Source organism: Magnolia sinica, chromosome 16, assembly GCF_029962835.1.
Source record: "Magnolia sinica isolate HGM2019 chromosome 16, MsV1, whole genome shotgun sequence".
Classification (NCBI taxonomy): domain Eukaryota; kingdom Viridiplantae; phylum Streptophyta; class Magnoliopsida; order Magnoliales; family Magnoliaceae; genus Magnolia; species Magnolia sinica.
Genome location: NC_080588.1, coordinates 4,642,228 through 4,661,739, shown reverse-complemented (window position 1 = coordinate 4,661,739; position 19,512 = coordinate 4,642,228).

The window sequence follows — 19,512 nt, the reverse complement described above, 5'->3', positions numbered from 1 at the left end:
TATCAGCATTTTGTTATCTTCTAAAAATGGTCGATCCAGTGAAGAAAGCACACACTACATGTATATTTTAATATATTGTTTGTTGGATGAGCATGATTGTGGGGTGTAGCCAGCGAAATCAGATTGCATACTAAGTTACTTAGTACGCTCCTATCGTAGTGAGTAAACTCAGTAGGGCCCACCTTGACTATATGTAGTATATCCACGGGAAACAATGGGGATAATGATTTCCACCTAATTGAAGGGGTTGAGCCCCAAATGTATGTAGTGCATCCGTTTTTCCAACTAAACTCAGTTGAGCCCACCTTGAATGTATGTAGTACATCCGTTTTTCCATCTAATTTAAGGGGTTGAGCCTCGAATTGAAGCATATGAAAAGATCAAATGGATCATACCACGGGAAATAGTGTGGATAATGATTTCCACCATCCAAATTATACTAGGCCGAACAGTGATGTTTGTTCGCTATCAATCCTGTTCATAAGATCATACAGACATGGATTACTAGAAAACACAATTATAAGCTTGATTCAAAACTTTTGTGGCCCCTAAGAAATTTTCAACAGTAAAAGTTCAATGCAAAATTTTCAGGTGGTTTGGTCAATTTGAACATTGGATGTGTTTAGATTATGGGTCTCAAGCCGTGAAATTATCTGTTAAGTTTGTCCCAATCAATTATCAGTTTGCCCCGCGCAATTATCAAATTGCCCAGCTGAATATCATGTTTGCCCCGCTCAATTTCATGTTTGCCCCACTCAATTTTTAGTTTGGCCCACTGAATTTCATGTTTCCCTCACTGAATTTCATGTTTCCCCAGCTGAATTTCAAGTTTGGCCCGCTGAATTTCATGTTTTCCCTGCTCAATGTCATGTTTGCCGCGCTGAAATTCATGTTTTCTCTGCTGAAATTCATGTTTTCTCTGCTGAAATTCAAGTTTGCCCCGCTCAATTTAATAAGGTTATCGACTCGGTTTCCAATACATGATATTGTACCATAGTAGTTTGAGTAATAGACTAAAGCATATGTCATGTTTGTAAATTCGTAACGAAACAAATAGCTTGTAGATTCCTAACAAAATAGCTAGCAACATGAATGTAAGATCTCTATGGATACTTACAGGCTTCCATAAGGATACTTACAATCTTACCAAAATAGCTTACGGGCTTAACTATGGATACTTAGAAGTAGCTTACAGGCTTACCAAGTTCGTATGAAGACTCATGTGATCGCTTATATAACCTTTCAAGCCTTGAGTTGTAAGATCCCTATTGACATTAAGAATCCATGTTTGGCCTGCTCAATTTCATGTTTACCCCGTTGAATTTCATGCTTGCCCCGCTCAATTTCCAGTTTGGCCCGCTAAATTTCATGTTTGCCCCACTCAATTTCATGTTTTTCCCGCTGAATTTCATGTTTGCCCAGCTTAATTTCATGTTTGCCCCGCTCAATTTCAAGTTTGGCTCGCTAAATTTCATATTTGCACCGCTTAATGTCATGTTTGCCCCGCTGAAATTCATGTTTTTCCCCTGAAATTCATATTTGCCCCGCTCAATTTCTAGTTTGGCCCGCTCAATTTCATGTTTACCCCACTCAATTTCATGTACTCCCACTGAAATTCAAGTTTGCCCCGCTGAATTTCATGTTTGCCTCACTAAATTTCATGCTTGCCATGCCCCGCTCAATTTGCAGTTTGCCACGCTCAAATCCTAGTTTGTCTCGCTTATTTTGATAGTTTGTCTCTCAAAATTTTTGGTATTTCCTCACTCAATTTCTATCTCGATTTTATATGAAGCTTATTCCAATTCATGAAATGTTACATTGTTTTCAATTGGCAAAAGGAAAAATAAGTAGGAGAGACTACTAAAGATGGTCTATGCTGATGAAATGGTCATGGTCTTGACAATACTTTAGACCTAGACAATCATGAGAAAAAATAGACTACTATTAAATGGTCGTATGGTCAATAAGTTGTGAATGAAGAATTACTAAGTAAAAACTCAACAATTTGAGGGATCCCACTTCTCATCCCGTTTATTAAAGGAGAACCAGAAGGGTACTGAAACCGTCATATTACAAGGTTTCTCCGTACTTATCCTTGTCTACATTCGATACAACCCCTAGGGAGGTTCGTGAACCCGAACAAGTAACAATTATTGGCTTGATTCAAAACTTCTGTGGCTCCTAAGAAATTTTCAACAGTAGAAGTTCAATGCAAAATTTTCATGTGGTGTGGTCAATTTGAACATTGGACGTGTTTAGATTATGGGTCTCAAGCCATGAAATTATCTGTTAAGTTTGTCCCAATCAATTATCAGTTTGCCCCGCTCAATAATCAGATTGCCCCCACTGAATATCATGTTTGCCCCGCTTAATTTTCAGTTTGGCCCACTGAATTTCATGTTTGCCCCGCTGAATTTCATGTCTTCCCCGCTGGATTTCGTGTTTCCTCCGCTCAATTTCATGTTTACCCCCTTGATTTTCATGTTTGCCCCGCTCAATTTCAAGTTTGCCCCGCTCAATTTCATGTTTGCCCCGCTCAATGTCATGTTTGCGGCACTGAAATTCATGTTTTCCTCGCTGAAATTCATGTTTGCCCTGCTCAATTTAATAAGGTTATTGACTCAGTTTCCAATACATGATATTGTACCATAGCAGTTTGGACAATAGAGTAAAGCAGATGTCATGTTTGTAAATTCGTAACGAAACAGGTAGCTTGTAAATTCCTAACAAAATAGCTAGCAACATACAGGCTTCTATAGGATACTTACAAGCTCACCAAAATAGCTTACGGGCTTAACTATGGATACTTAGAGGTAGCTTGTAAATCCCTAACAAAATAACTTCGATAAGGATACTTACAGGCTTACCAAGTTCGTACGAAAACTTATGTGATCGCTTATATAACCTTTCAAGCCTTGAGTTATAAGATCCCCGTTGACATTAAGAATTCATGTTTGGCCCACTCAATTTCATGTTTACCCCGCTCAAATTCATGCTTGCCCCGCTCAATTTCCAGTTTAGCCTGCTAAATTTCATGTTTGCCCCACTCAATTTCATATTTTTCCCGCTGAATTTCATTTTGTCTCGCTGAATTTCATATTTGCCCCGCTCAATTTCAAGTTTGGCCCGCTCAATTTCATGTTTGCCCCGCTCAATGTCATGTTTGCCCCGCTAAAATTCATGTTTTCCCGCTGAAATTCATGTTTGCCCCGCTCTATTTCATGTTTACGCCGCTTAATTTCATGCTTGCCCCGCTCAATTTCATGTTTGTCCTGCTCAATTTCATGTTTTTCCCACTGAAATTCAAGTTTGCCCCACTAAATTTCATGTTTGCCCCACTGGATTTCATGCTTGCCCTGACCTCCTCAATTTGCAGTTTGCCACGCTTAAATTCTAGTTTGTCTCGCTTATTTTGATAGTTTGTCTCTCAAAATTTTTGGTATTTCCTTGCTCAATTTCTATCTCGATTTCATATGAAGCTTATTCCAATTCATGAAATGCTACATTGTTTTTAATTGGCAAAAGGAAAAATAAGTAGAAGAGACTATGCTGATGAAATGGCCGTGGTCTTGACAATACTTTAAACCTAGACAATCATGAGAAAAAATAGACTACTATTAAATGGTCGTATGGTCAATAGGTTGTGAATGAAGAATTACTAAGTAAAAACTCAACAATTTGAGGGATCCCACTTCTCATCCTGTTTATCAAAGGAGAACCAAAAGGGTACTAAAGCCGTCATATTTCAAGGTTTCTTCATACTTGTCCTTACCTACATTCAATACAATCCCTGGGGAGGTTCGTGAACCCGAGCAAGTAACAACCTTTGCTACTTCTCCGATACCATTTCCTCTGCAGATGGATCCATTCAGGATACTATCCACGCAAGAAGTGAAAGAGGCAGAAGACAAGTATGAAGCAAACAAGGATATAGCAGCGGAGAAATGGTTCAGTACGATATGAATGAAGGATGCGCGGGTTAATAGCGAGATAATCATTAATAATTTATTCTTTATATGCATTGATTGACATATAATTAATTGTTATATTAATATATGACTAATTCGTACTATCCTATTGATTAGGTTATCGACAAATACATTGATTTCCTTGAGAAAAGGCAGTCCGACCTGTCACTTGCATATCCTCAGAATTGCAAGTTCTGTCACACGTTCTTTACAGCAACTGTTTAATTCGGCAATCCTATATATATATATATATAGTTACATATATTAATATTTGATCATGTTTGTAACAGCAAAGCCTTGAGGCGTGTTTGCCAGTTTTGATCGCATACAGGGCCTCTAAATGGGCGTCAGAATGGGCCTCGCTAATAGACGAGCTGACCACAACTTACGCAATTGCCAAACAGCGAGATAAATCATATAAAAAAGCGATTTGGTGATGAACGGGTAATGCACTCATCATAGAACATCATCTCTGATTGTTGTGTTTTATCATGTTTTGACTAATATATTATCTTTTGAATCATGGACAGGTGTATGCGCCCATAAATCATGAAAATTCACATTAATTTTTTCTGGTCATCTATCCTAGAGAAAGATAAATCGTTATTGTGGATAGCTTAAGCACAAATCCATTAATAAAGTACAAGCAGAAGATGAAGAATATGACTGATGTACTCCCCATTCTTTTTCATGCCACTGGAGACAGTACTGCGCTTGAAGGGAAGAAATGGACCATCAGAGTCGATGGATCGGTGCCGAAGCAGGACAATGGTTATGATTGCGGCATATTCGTAATGAAATTCATCGACATTTTGTGTGACAGTCTCACCTTGGTGGGAACAGATATGCAAAAATTCAACGCCGACTGGAGGAAGTCAATAGCTTACGATTGCTTATCTCTAGTCTATAGATGATATTTGTCAAGGGCATGGGAAGAATTTTGTAGAGATGTTGTATTATATTTTTTGTATTAATTTCATTGTTGAACATACATTGTACATTGTTGTCCCACTCATGTACCATTTCATGTTGTATACATTGTTGAATATACATTGTATGTTTGCCATTTTCCATATTGGGCAGAGTTACGTGAAATCCCCCGCTCAAATTTTAGTTTGCTCTACTCAATTTCATGTTTCCCCCGCTGAATTTCTAGTTTGCCCCGCTCAATTTCATGCTTGCCCCGCTCGAGTTTATGTTTGCCCCGCTTAATTTCATGCTTGCCCTGCTCAATTTCTTATTTCCCCCGCTGAATTTCATGTTTCCCCCGCTGAATTTCTAATTTGCCTCGCTTAATTTCATGTTTCCCCCGCTGAATTTCTAGTTTGCCCTGCTCAATTTCATGCTTGCCCCGTTGAATTTCATGCTTGCCCCGCTCAATTTTCAGTTTGCCTCACTGAATTTCATGCTTGCCCTACTCAAATAACCAAAGTACCCTTCTAGACTGCCTCTGGCGATGGAATTCGGTAAATTGTATGAGGTTACCTTTCCAGATTATTCTAATGTCAGATCGCCTTTCATTACTTTTGACAAAGGAGCATTCTCACCCTCTAACTTATCGTAGATGCATGAAAAAGGGTCCAATTTTCACAGATCCAAAGCTCAAATGGTTAGTCTTATTTTGTTGAATGGGGAATGTAGCCTCCACGATTTTTATTGATGAATCCTTTTATTGTAATGAAATTGGGGTGGTCATAGATTAAAGTTCAATTAAGACAATTGTCGTTCAGCTCCAGTCACTCTCATATTCGGGTGGTCTAACTAGTGCCAATGTTTTCTCAATGCTAAATTGCACTAAGAATACGAAAGAAACAATGCCTTCTTATAGAAATAAGTTGGAAAGGATGGGTGTTGTGGTTGATCTCAAGGGCGGGTGTGTTTTTGTAGCGAGAGGTCTGAATATGCCAAAAGAACCAGAACTCATAGAGCGAGAAAGTACCCTCTCTCGATATATCAACCAGTTATCGATAATCCAAACATGAAATCAGCTTAAATTTCTTTTAAAAAATAAAAAAACTAAAAATATTCTAAATTTGAAACATCTGGCCGTCGATATTATCGAGATATTGTCGATTATATCGATTGTAAGTCATCGATATTATCGCGATTTGGTCAATAGAATTGATGATTAATAGATTATGCCTATGAAGATAGTTGTAGAAGCTCATATAGACACATATCGATATATCACTGATATTGTCGAAGCCATAAGATTTTGATATATCAACCAGTTATCGATAATATCGAGTTTGCCTGTAAACTGTCCAGTAACAACATTGAAAATTGCATATTATCAAACTCTATGTATGTCGATTTATCGAGATATGATCGATAATATCGAATTTTCCTATAATCTATCCAGCAGCGAATAGTGAAATTTGCATTAAATCTCGATATATCGAGCATGCCTCGATAATATTGATATTCAAAACTCGATATATCGATTCTTGCTCGATAATATTGACTTTGTCTGTAAACTATCAGCAGCCAACACTAACATATGCATTTAATATCGATATATCGAGCATATATTGATAATATCGAAGTTCAAAACTCCAATGAATTTTAATCCTTGATGTCAGGACAATCATTCCTTCATCTTTTAACCTACTCCAAGGAATTCAGTAGTCTCAGCTCTTTTCGAAGAATCTTTAATTTTAGCATGCTAAAGCTATGTGGGACCAGACTGATTTAATGAATTTGTAACTAGCATTCCTGACAAAGGTTTTTCCACATTTGAACCAGTGGATTTCTATGTCACCAATATACTGTCCAACACTGAACTGCAAAAAAGATGAAAAATAAGAAAATTACTGATTGCCTAGCAAGTCCCAAAATAGTGGGATGAGTTTTTCTACTTTATTAGTAGGATGAGTATGTCCTACCTCCATATCTCGTCCAAATACTTGTTCCTGCACAACAATGAAAGATGACTTCCCTTTAAATGAACTCAAGACAACACTAACAAGAAGCTTCGTCACTTTAGAACCTCCTGCATGATGTCTCGTTACCACTCAGTTCAACAATTTAAGCTCCTTCATTTTCAGTTTAGTGACTTGTATTTTGCACTTCAATGTTAACACACAAGCCTGCAATCATTTGTCAATGCTCCATGAACATAGTTCACAATCAATGTTATAAAGAGGGAGATAAATTGATTGAGATGTTCATTTTGGGATATTTCCCTTCATGTATTATTTGGATATTCCAATCTTTGCCCCACTCAATTTCATGTTTGCCCCGCTCAATTTCATGCTTGCCCTGCTCAAATTCCAGTTTGCCCCGCTCAAATTTCAGTTTGCCTTGCTGAATTTCTAGGTTGCCCCGCTCAATTTCTAGTTTGCCCCGCTCAAATTCCAGTTTGCCCCGCTGAATTTCTAGTTTGCCCCACTTAATTTCTATTTTGCCCCGCTGAATTTCATGTTTGCCCCACTCAATTTCCAGTTTCCCCAGCTCAATTTCATGCTTGCCCCTCTCAATTTTCAGTTTCCTCCGCTCGATTTCATGTTCACCTCGCTGAATTTCATGCTTGCCCCGCTCAAATTTTAGTTTGGCCCGTTGAATTTCATGTTTGCCCCGCTGAATTTCATGCTTGCCCCACTCAATTTTCAGTTTGCCTCGCTCAATTTCATGTTTTCCCCATGCAATATCATGCTTGCCCCGCTTAAATTTCAGTTTGCCCAGTTGAATTTCATGTTTGCCCCGCTCAATTTAACTAGTGTGAGTTTTCAAGAAACTTGCCTGAGTTTTTATTTTAGTTGACTCAACTTGTCAGGGTTTGAGTCGAATTTTTATTTTAAAAGTATGATCTCAATATACTTTTATTGCAAAATAGAAAATTGAAGAACCTAAGATTTTCTACAAAAGTGGTTAAATTCTCTTTCGATTTTTGCAGAAACCCCATTTTCGATATCATTTAACACAGGGGTTTTGTCTATGATAATCCAATAGGAATGATGACTCGAGAATGTACCAATAAATAATGAACAATGGCCTAGATATAATGTTTATATTCGAAAATTGAAGAATTTTTGCTCGGAATTGTTTGGCAAGAAATGAAAAGATTCTTATCTCACCACCAACTAATAAGCAATTCCTCGATTAGATAAATGGAGTGGTTAGTCAGTTCATGCATGCTCCTCAAATTACAATAAGATATTCAAGATATCATAGCGCCTTTAAAACATATAGTTAAATTGAGTTTTCTTGAGCAAATTAGTCTTGATCGTTAAGGTTGTAGGATGGGCCATTAACCAATTTAACATGTTCGATAAAGATGTGACTGTTTGCATCAATATCTCAAAAATAGAGAAAGGACAAAATACATTAAGATGGATCATCAACTTGCATCCATATCTTAGCTGTAGAACAAGGACAAAACACATCGAGACGGACCATCATTTTATCCGAGTAAAAGGTACTAGTACAAATGCATTCAATACAAAATGTTGCAATCATCCACCTTAATCACCAACTACATGTCAACATTGCTGATGTACTCATGGGTTATCAGGGATGTGGATTTTTCAGTACAAGCACTCCAAAATGAGACAACCAACACAGGAATTTGATAGCTACATAATGCATGCACAATTGCTCATGAAGCATAACCTAAATATCGCATTGAGATGGTGATATTAATAGTTGGATTTTGGACCACTGGCTATTTTACTATAACCCTTCATTTGATGTCTATCAATTGGATGGTTAGGATTATATGATCAATTTGAATTTAGAGACATGGAACCAAATAGTTTTCTCATTCCAAAATTGAAGAAAATGTCTACTTAAAAAAATAAAAAACATGAGTGATGCATGAATACTTGATTATGAAGAATGACTCAAAAATTACATTGAGAAGATGATGCTAACTATTTGATTTTGCCTTAAAAAGCCACATCCCACTAAGCCGGTCGACCCCGAGTCACTCTCCCCGTTAGCCCCGATTCAATGTCTTGTCCCACTGTCAAGGTCGACTGCCAGATCACCTATGGTACCTATGGCTACGGCCAAAAATCCGTAGGCATATACAGGCTTACTTAAAAAACAGGGGTATTTTCATCCTCAAATTCGCTGTCCGTACGAGAAGGCCCAAGTTCGTATGGTAAGTTTGTATTGGTTTATAAAAACCACTGGATAAAAGGTAGGGTCCACAGTCGTAAAATTCTCGATAAAGAGGTGTGGAAGACGCGTGCGGACATTTGCCAACGTGACAAACGGGTGATAGATCCATGACTCTTGCTGGCTGTATGTATGTATCATATCCACTCCGTCCATCCGTTTCTCCAGCTCATTTTAGGGCGTGACCTGCGGTAAATCCAAAGCTTAAGTGGACCACGCCACAGGAACGGTCGGGATTGAACGCCCATCGTTAAAAACCCCCTTAGGGCAACAGAAAATTTGGATCAAGCTGATATTTGTAATTTCCCTTCATTCAAGTTGGAGTCACATTATGAACGGGTTAGATTGTAAATAAACATCACGGTGGGCCCTAAGAAGGTTTCAAAGGTGGGCATCACTATTCCCAATGTTCCCCCTGGTGTGGTGCACTTGAACTTTGGATCTGGTTCATATGTTGGATCGTAACCTTAAATTAATTGACTAAACGTATGGACGGTGTGGATATGACACATACAACACGGTGGGCCCCACAGAGCTTAGGGCGCAGCAACCCCGGGAGAATCCGCGTCCTATGCCGACACCATGATCGCATGTTGGACCTGACGCGGATTGGCTACTCCCCCTGACACCAGCCAATGGCTGGTGGTCGGTGCTCCGTGGGACCCACCATGATGCATGTGTTTTATCCATGCCGTCCATCTATTTTTACGGAATATTTTACAGTATGAGACCAAAAATGAGATATATCCCAATCCTAAGTGAACCACATTACATGAAACAGTGTTGAATGAGCATCGACCATTAAAAAACATTTTGTGGCCATAAAAGTTTCGAATCAAGATGATTTTTGTTTTTTCCCTTCATATGCGCCTGTATGACCTAATAAAAATATTAAATGTCAAATAAACAGTACAGTGGGCCTTAGGAGGATTTTAATGACGGATATCCAACCACTATTGTTTTCATGTGGTGTGGTCCACCTGAGATTTATATACCTCTCATTTTTTGTATCAAGTCATAAAATGATATGCAAAAATGGATGAACGGAATGGATGAAGCACATACATCATGGTGGGGCCCAGAGAGCACCGACCACCAGCTCAGGAGGAGTAGCCAATCTGCGTCCGCATTTAAGATGATTCACTCCTCAGGTGGGCCACGAGTGGAGGTTGAATGGACCACCTGATGAATGGACTGGATATTTCGTAAATGCATTTCTTTCGCGCACGTGCCGCGAATCGTCTCTTCGCGCGTGTCGTACGACCAGTTCTCGAGAAGTATATAGCGTGCGCACTCGTGAACGTTAGATTTGGCTGAGATGATCTTCTAACGTGCGCTTTCTGAGGCACGTGGTCAGCACGAGAAAGTGATGATGAAATAACGGAAGCTGATGGTGATAGTTTACCACCATTTATGAAGTCGTGGTTTCTCATCCACAGAGCACGTGTACATTAATCTGAACTCTCCGTGTCCCAGCACCGGCATTTCCGGTGGACTGTAGTTATAAACTTCCCCTGATTGAAGGATCTTAACCACATGATTTTGCTTGTTGAACGCAGACCGTTGTTTTTTTAAAAAAACCATTTCAGCCAATTGAATGGATAAGGCCTCGTTTGGCACCTTTGAATTGAAATATCCTGAATTTAGATTCCTCAGTTTGTGTTTGGCACTTTTGATTCAGTACTCCTTGTAGTTTAAAATTAGCTATGAATAGTATATTTTCAAGAATTTAAATGTAATTACTAAATCAATTTTAATATCCCTAACTAATTTAATTAGTGTCGGTATGTAATGTTTGATACAATGATTATAATAAGGCCGTTAAAATATATATTTTTGACCAAAAATAATAGAATTCCAAGTCTTGAATGGGGAACAAGCTATGTATAGTATATTTATAGGAGTTTGAATTTAATAACTAAATTAATTTTAATATCCTTAATTAGTATATGTATGTAATGACAATCGAGAGGAGCTGAAGCTTTTCTGTATTTGAGACAACCTAAAGGGGTTGAATATGTAGAGATTACAATCATCTATATAAGGAAAATAATAAAATCAGAATCCTTTAGCTATGGAAACTAACTATACAAGGTATACAAGGCATGTGAGCCTGTCTAACAATCCTACCCAACTGATATCTAGGGTACATCCAAACAGTCCCTTAAAATCATGATTCGGGTAGCTTAGGAAACTTGAATGTGTTCTAGAGCTAGGGAATTATCCAAATATACTCAAGATGGTTGGTTTATGCTTTTGAAGAAGGTTAAGTGATGGAATGGCACTTAAATTATCAACATGGAGCGAAGTGAGATTTTGCAAAGGAACACTTAAGTCAGAAAGAGGTCTACGTAACCAGACAAGCTCACTACGTGCGGCGGACATCGCCCGATACTCGGCTTCTGTGCTTGATTTGGAAACAGTAGCTTGCTTCTTACACTTCCAAGAGATGAGAGAAGTGCCGAGAAAAACACAGTAGCCAGTGGTAGATCGTCGTGTGAGAGCGCAACCAGCCCAATCAGCATTCGAATAAGCACGAAGATCCAGAGTCGTCGTGGATGAGAAGAATAGAGATCGATCTAGGGTTCCACGTAAGTATTGTAGGATGCGCAACACCGTAGTCATATGAAGAGTCTGAGGAGCAGAAACAAACTGACTGACGACTTGGACAGCGTAGGCAATATCAGAACGAGTCATAGTTAAGTAAACCAGACTCCCAACCAAATGGCGGTATAAGTCGGGCTGTGTGAGCAGATCACCATCATCACGATCATATTGAATGTTAAGTTCGAAGGGAGTCTGAACTGTCTTCTGATCCGTCAATGATGTCAGGGCAAGAAGATCCTTGGTATATTTACGCTGGCTGATCAGGATCCCACGTTTAGAATGTGAAATTTCAAGCCCAGGAAAGTATGTGAGATGGTCGATATCCTTCATCTTGAAGGAGGATTGCAGAACTTCCTTTAAAGCCGAGATGCTAGTAGCATCACTACCAGTTAGAAGTAGGTCATCAACATAGACGAGGACAATGACAATTCCGCGAGCAGTGGTGCGCAAAAATAAGGATGGGTCATGACCACTTTGAGTAAAGCCGGCACCTGTAACAACGTTGTGAAAGCATTAGAACCATGTCCGAGGTGCCTGTTTGAGGCCATACAGGGCTTCCTTTAGGCGACATACCTTATTGTCAGGGATTGAGGAACCAGGAGGAGGTTTCAAATATACTGTTTCTTGGAGGTCTCCATGAAGAAAAGCATTTTTCACGTCCATCTGAGAAAGTGGCTAAGAGCGGACGGACGATATTGCTATAAGAGTACGAACAGTTTTCATCTTAGCCACGGGAGCGAATGTCTCATCGTAATCAATTCCATATTCCTGTTTGTATCCTTGAGTGACAAGTCGAGCCTTGTATCTATCCAAAGATCTATCAGACTTGAGTTTAACAGAATAAATCCATTTGCTACCAATTAGCTGTTGGTAAGCAGGTCGAGTAACAATGTCTTATGTATAATTATCATCTAATGCCGCAAATTCTTCTGCCATAGCTTTCTTCCAACAATCATGAGTGACTGCCTGAGAGTATGAAGTAGGAATAAAAACAGTATCCAGAGTAGCATTCATGGCAGACATAGAGCATATCAAGCGATCAGGCACTCGATGTACATGATCGGAACGATGTATCTAAGTGTCCCAATGCAACTAGGAGCACCGTAACTTGCAGTCCTCTGAGAGGCGGCAAACGGTTAGGGTCAGCCCTAGTCTGACCCGTGTACTAAACATGCAAAGAATTTTTGCCCGAACATCACCCATGGCCCATTTGATTTTGGCACGATCCTACTTTTTAGGCCTGATCACCATGTTAAATCTAGTGTCTCAAATGATGTAATGCGGCAGGAAGATCTCAATGAAAGGTAAATAAAAGATTGATTGACTTCTCTGATTTGGACCACGACGTGCGACCGGATCATAACATCGAAAACCCTTCTAAGTTTCTCCAAATCCCAAGTACATACATTTGATCGATTTTGGAGATAGTTTATTACGCTCACGTGAAGCCAAGTGAACATAACAGACACAACCAAAAACACGAAATGTGGAATAAGTAGAAGGTGAACCATTGAAAACAAAGTATGGAGATTTACTGTTCAGAACATTGGTTGGCATCCTGTTAATCAAGTAGACTGAATGTAACATTGCTTCCGCCCAGAAAGAACGAGGAACACTCATATCTGTCATCAGGTTGTTGGCAGTTTCAACAATATGACGATTTTTTCGTTCAGCCACCCCGTTCTGTTGTGGAGTGTCAGAACAGGTGGTTTGATGAATAATTACATGACTGAAGAAATGTACGAAAATCATTTTAGAGATATTCCCCCCCTGAGTCAGAGCGAAGAGTTTGTACTGGAACCCAAAATTGAGTCTTCACCATAGAGTGAAATATCTTGAATTTTTCAAAAACCTGTGACTTTGAGTGCAGAAAGTAAATCTATGTATAACGTGTGAAATCATCAATGAATATAACATAGTAACGTAACCCAGAGAGAGACATAATAGGTGAAGGACCCCATACATCTGTATGCACTTGTTCAAACATAGAAGATGATTTTGTAATACTTAAAGGAAAAGGAATACACTTACTTTTTGAAAGACAACAAGACGAGAAAGAATAATCCAAATCATTTTTATTTAGAGAAACATTCCCTAACATGCCAGAAGAAAATAACTGAATTAACCGATCGGAATGTGGATGACCCAGACGAAAATGCCACAGTTTCCACAATTTATTTGCCGAACAAATATCTGATGAAGATGGAGAAAAGAAACAACGAGCTGGAGTGACAGATAGATCAAAGTCCAGCACGTACAGATGACCATGCCGCCTACCCATCCCAAGTACCTTCCCCGTTGCCAGATCCTACAAAAAACAACAGTTGGGAAGAAATATGACTAAGCAGTTATTGGCTGTGAGTTGACTAACTGGAATTAAATTGGACGAGAGGTTAGGAATATGAAACACATTATGAAGGGTGAACTGGCGATGAGCAGATGGAGAGAAAGTCAATGATCCAACGGACTGAATAGGTAATCTAGTGCCATCCGCAGTAGAAATAGCCTGATTTCCGGTGTATGGACGAATATCACGAGGATGTGATACAACACTAATCATATGATTTGAAGCACCCGAATCAAAGAACCATGTAGAAGATGGGGATATACCTGACATCCCGACCGCAGAAAGAGCTTGAACGATTTGCTGGATCATCGCAGGAGTCAAAGGTGATGAAAGACCTTCAGCAGAAACAATAGATGCAGAATCACTAACAGATGGCTCAGAAGAAATAGTGGTAGCAGTAGCAGAAAGAGCACGACCACGGTCACGACCACGACCACCACGTTCACGGCCAAAAGAAGATGCATAGGCACGTATACGGCAGTCCCGAATACCATGACCAGTCCATCGACAATAAGTGCACCATGCTTTGCATTGAGCAACAACATGTCCCACCTTGTTGCAGCCGCAACAAGTCAGATGAGTGGAACCATGTGTAGTAGTGGACACAGCAAGCACCATATTAGATGATCCCGGAGTTGAGGAAGGAAGAGAAAGAACTTTCAGTCGTTGTTACTCAGCCAATAAATTTTTAATAACCGAATTTAAGGAAGGAGGAGGACTACGGTTCAAGAGAGCAGCCCGACAATGCTCCAATTTCGGACGCAGCTTCATAAGAAATTGTCTTACTTGCACACTCTCACGCATAGATTAGAATATTTTAAAGTCATGAGGAAATGTTGGATTCATCATAGTCATCTCCGTCCAAATAGTGACAATTTTGGAGTAAAATGATTGAATACTGTCATCACCCTGAGTAAGGTTAACGAGATCCTGTTCTAGGCGGTATAACCAGGCCGCAATACTCTGTTGATAAATTGTCTGGAGATGCTCCCACATTGCCTTAGCAGTGCGATGAGGTGTGAGGCCAACAACAATGGAACGATCGACTGAATCAATAATCCAGGTAATAATCCGTCCATTGTTCATTTCCCAATCAGCTAATTTGTCAGCATCGGTGGAAGTGAGAATAGTAACAGATCCATCAATTAGTCCCCACAAACCACGACCCTTAAGGAAGTTCTGAAAATGGTGGCCCATAGAGAATAGTTGGTGCCATCAAAACTACAACGTGGGGCCTCTTGACGTGATAAGTTCTTGTCCATTGAGCTGAAGTATTATAAAGCACCTAAGGAGTTGCAATAGAATAAAGTTTTAGATGTACCGCATAACAACAGCAACAGCAACAGGTTCTGTATCTGGATCTGGATCTGAATCTGGTTCTGGATCTGGAGCGAGATGCTCAGAGGGGCACTGGAGCGGATCGAATTTGGATCTGGAGCGAGATGATCAAAGAGGCGCTGGAGCGGATCGGATCTGGATCTAGATCGGGACGATGCAAATGCACAGATGGGTCGAGCAGAGACACTGGACGATGCAGATGAACAGAACCAGATGCACAGATGCAGTGGGATCGAGCAAAGGGACCGGACGATTCAGAGGGTAGAGGGGTCGGATGAGCAGAGGGGTCGTTGGACGACGCAGTAGGGGCGGCCAGTAGACGTAGGGGCGGTCGGACGACTAGGTACAGTGGCCGGACACAGCAGGGATGGCCGGAAGACACAGCAGGGGCGGTCGGACAACGTAGGGACGGTCGGACGCAGCAGGGATGGGGGCCGGATGATGTAGAGGCGGTTTCGGATTAGTGTAGCTCTGATACCATGACAATCGAGAGGAGCTGAAGCTTTTCTGTATTTGAGACAACCCGAAATGGTTGAATATATAGAGATTACAATTATCTATACAAGGAAAATAATGAAATCGGAAATCGGAATCCTCTACATATGGAAACTAACTATACAAGGTAAGTGAGCCTGTCTAACATGTAATGTTTGACATAATAATTATAATAAGTTTGTTGAAATATGTACTTTGGCCGAAAATAATGAAATTCTAAGTCTTGAATGAGCCACGAGTAGATGATCATTTCGAGTGACTAACCAATGAATTTTAACTATTGATGTCACATCATAATGTTTTGGCCATATCAATAATCTTATTAAAGTAATTTCAGTGATGTAGTTGATAATCTAATTGTTTTGAGATATCATCAGTGGGCCACGTGCACAATAAATTAGTAATCTGGTGACACACACAATTCGTGATAGGATTTTAGATAAAATCTTAGTTTCCACCTTAGATTTCAAACCATTTATTTCTTAGATTTTAAATCCCCATTTACTTTATAGTGCCAAACAGATAAAGGAATCAAATCTCTTCAAATTCACGGTGCCAAATGACTTATAAGGCCCCCTTTGGCCTATGGATTTGGAATTATTTGGTTGTGGACGCTTAAAATTCAAAATCCCCTATAAATTCAAAAGTAGTTATGCATGGCATGTTTATAGGATTTGAATTTAATTACTAAATCAACTTTAATGTCTTTAATTAGTGTAGAGTATTTGACACAATGATTATAACAAGCAAGCTAAATTATATACTTCAGGCAAAATGATGAAATTTCAAGTCTTGCACGAGCCATGGGCATATGATCACAACCGAACAACTATCCGATGATTTATTATCCTATCGAAGTAATTTAAGTGATGCAGTTGATAATTTAATTGTTTTAAGATATCATCAATGGACCACATACTCAATTTATTAGTAGCACAGTGACGCACATATTACATGTCCGATTTATGAGAGGATTTTAGATGAAATTCTATCTTTCACCTTGTATCAAGCCCTTTGAAAATCCCCATTTATTTTATGGTGCCAACATATAGGGATTTAAAATTCTGTCTAATCCTCTCAAATCCACGGTAGCAAAAATGATGCAAAGGTTATTTACCAAGTGAAAGCGCCCTGGATCTAGGAAGGTGGGTGGGACCTGACTTGTGGGGCTCAGAATGATGTATTTACCTTAAATTCACATAATCCAACCCTTTTGAAAACTCACTTCATGATCCAAAAACTGAAGCTGACTCATATTTTATGTAGACCTCTCCACAGGAAGCATCCATGATTGAATCATCACCATTAAAAACTTCATAGATTCCACCAAAATGTTTATTTGCCATCTAACATGTTGATAAGGTCACAAACACCTAGATGAATAGACCACACAAATATCATCATGATCGAAAGCTTTTGTGGCCCAAAAGAAGATTTTAATGGTCAATTGCCACCTATCATGCCCTAAAGCAAGCTTTCAATATGGATGGACAGTGTGGATGTAGTCACATACATGACAGTGGGCCACACAGTGGTTCCACCCACCTAGGTAGATTGGGGTTCTCACCTAAGTGGTCATTTGGCACAGTGGATTACACTTAAAATCATTTCAATAGTTGCAGGTGTAATATGTGTGTCACTATACACTATCATTTTATTGGGCGCATGGCCCATTAACGATGATCAACACCGTCCAAACATTGTCCATGTAAATCAGCACTGTCCAAATATTATCCGTCCAAATATTGTCCATGTAAATCAACGATTAAAATCGTTGGTTAGTCACTCAGACATGATCTTGTGCTTGTGGCCCATCCGAGACTTGGAATTTCATCATTTTTAGGCAAAGCATATATTTCAACGGGCTTATCACAACATCCAGTCAAAATTTACATATCTCACTAAATAGAGATATTGAAGTTGATTTAGTAATTAAATTCAAACCCCTGTAAATATACCATGCATAGATTCTTTTGGATTAAGGCCCTAATCCTCTCCGGTATTCTCTAATTATTGTGGGACCTACAATTTGGACTCTCTGGATTTGGACGAATCACAATAACGGCTCGTGTGATGGTTCTGCACAAGTTGGAATATGGCAGTGGCTCATCTAACTTCCCCGTAGCATATTTGTACGGACGGTCTGCGTTTCTAGTAGCAAATGCTGGATGGAGGAGATCAAAATGGACAGGATTGCCTGTGACGTTGGAACCTACTTGAAGCCGATCATGATGTTTGTGCGAAATCCATCCAGTCCAACAGTTTTTCCAGCTTATTTTAGGATAGGATCTGTTGATAGGATCTGTTAAATGAAGTGATCCAAAATTCAAGTGGACCACACAACAGGAAATTTTCAGGAGAAAAATGGCTATACGGAAACCTTCCCAGGTCCACCAACTAAAAAGACAAAAAATATTAGCTTAATACAATACTTCCGTGGCACCCCAAATATTTTGACGGTGGGTGTTCAATCCTCACTACTTCCTGTCATATGGCCCACTTGAGTTTTGGATCCACCTCATTTTTGTATATGATGGCCCACTTGAGTTTTGGATCCACCTCATTTTGTATATGATATGGAAAAATGAATGGACCGGGTGGATTCCTTAAATATGATATGGAAAAATGAATGGACCGGTGGATTCCTTAAAAGCATCATGGATGTGGCCCACCTAGCTTCTAACGTCAGGAACTTTCCGGCCTGCATCCATCTACATACCAAACCGCCACTTGCTCCAAGTGCCCCACGTGCGAGGGATCACCACCACTTGCTCCAAAGTGCCCCACGTGTGAGGGATCACCATATTCGTCAAGGGAACTTCTCCGGACTCTTCATAGAGATTCCATCCACAAGGGAAAATAGAAAAATAGAAATAAATTCTAAAAAATTCAAAAATTATTTAATAGATGATAAAAATAAGTTTACAACCCATTGAATAGTGATATTAAACATGAGAAGAAGTTTAGAATCAAACTCCAACTCAACCTCCCTTAAAAAACGAGACTTACTATAAATAGTAAACTTATATAGCCAAAAATAATAAGTGTCCTATTTGGCTTAACCATGTTATTCTCCTAAATTTTCTAAGCCCCTTTTATGTTGGGTGCAACCCCTAAAGCTCAAAGAATGAAGAGTTACGATCGAACCAAAACTTATTATAAATAGTAAAAATAGAATTAAAAAGGATTTTTGACTGTCAATCAGATGAAATCTTGTAAATTCAGCATGGTCAACCCGCCATAGCTAGGTTGGGTGGCTAAAGTAGCTTCTCCTACCCCAAAATCATATATGGTACACTGAATAACTCATTCTAGATTGTGAGATATGCCTGTTTTAAGGTTATGACGGTCTTGATCACTTCTGCCTCCGATCGGGCCTTCTCTAGTCCATATGGGACATAAAAGTGTCCGCGACCTGCTATACATCATGACCCCACATAAGATCTCATGTGGGTTCAAAAGGTGAGGCCCTTAGGAAGGAATGCCTTTTGGCCTTGTCTTCTTTCTTCTTCATTTTTTTCATAAGTGAGGACCACACAGAGCCGAAGCCTTTTCGACGGTTAATAGTTGTACCGACGGGCACTACACACCCCGATGACAATGAAAAACTCTGACCAACCTCCTGTGAAGCTTCAA